Source organism: Pseudophryne corroboree, chromosome 5, assembly GCF_028390025.1.
Source record: "Pseudophryne corroboree isolate aPseCor3 chromosome 5, aPseCor3.hap2, whole genome shotgun sequence".
Classification (NCBI taxonomy): Eukaryota; Metazoa; Chordata; class Amphibia; order Anura; family Myobatrachidae; genus Pseudophryne; species Pseudophryne corroboree.
The window spans coordinates 7,304,145-7,305,009 of record NC_086448.1 but is presented as its reverse complement, the minus strand read 5'-3'; the positions used below and the strand labels follow the sequence as shown (position 1 = coordinate 7,305,009).

Here is an 865-nt window from a genome sequence, read left to right as displayed (position 1 = left end):
TTGAGGGCAGACACTTTGCCAGTGTGTGAGGTGGCCGTATAACCTGTGTGCCAGGTGACGCCTTTAGCGCACTGTCTGTTGCAGCAGGAAATTTGGGCGCAGCATCGCTGTGATTTCACTGTGTCGGTGACACTAGGTGGGATGTACGGCGCTGCTAACGTAGTGGTGTATGCATTATCCTGTTGAGTATGGGGCTGCCGCCGAGTGGTAAACGGTTCGGGTTTTCTGCATGAACATAGAGGAATGAAAGAAAGAAAAAATTTTAATTTGAAAAAATGAAGAAGAAAAAGAAGCTGATAAGAGCGACCCCTGCTGGTTGCAGCCTAGAAAAGCAAAAGCCTACAGCACCTGGTATTCCCAGGCGGTCTCCCATCCAAGTACTAACCAGGCCTGACCCTGCTTAGCTTCCGAGATCAGACGAGATCGGGCGTGTTCAGGGTGGTGTGGTTGTAGGCAGAGACAAGGCTCTCACTTGCTCCTTTTCTACTTGTCACCAGCAGCCTGGATCCACCTCCCCAGCCCAGCTGCACGTTGCTTGTTACTCAGCTCCAGACTCTGCCTGCATCACAGCACAAGGCTCCCTCTCTCTTCCCCTATCATCCGGCCACATCTTACTGCTGCTGCTGCAGCCTCTGGAACCTTCCTCATACTTGCCTACCTGACCCTCTCCATGAGGGAGAAAATGCTCTGTTCCTGGACTTTCCTGGTAATGTATGATTGCCATCACCTGTGGTGAGCTAGTTAATTGATAAGAAAGGTGTTTCACCAAAGGTTACCAGGAAAGTCCTGGAACAGAGCATTTTCTCCCTCATGGAGAGGGTCAGGTAGGCAAGTATGACCTTCCTATACCCCCTGTATTCCTCCT

General features: G+C 50.9%; 1 non-coding gene across 1 annotated transcript; it reads right to left on the bottom strand.

Annotated features, from left to right (window-relative positions):
- Window positions 1–336: 336 nt before the first annotated feature.
- LOC134929726 (5S ribosomal RNA) lies at window positions 337–455 on the bottom strand. Its single transcript, XR_010178628.1, has one exon. It is a non-coding gene; the product is annotated as a 5S ribosomal RNA (ribosomal RNA).
- Window positions 456–865: the final 410 nt, after the last annotated feature.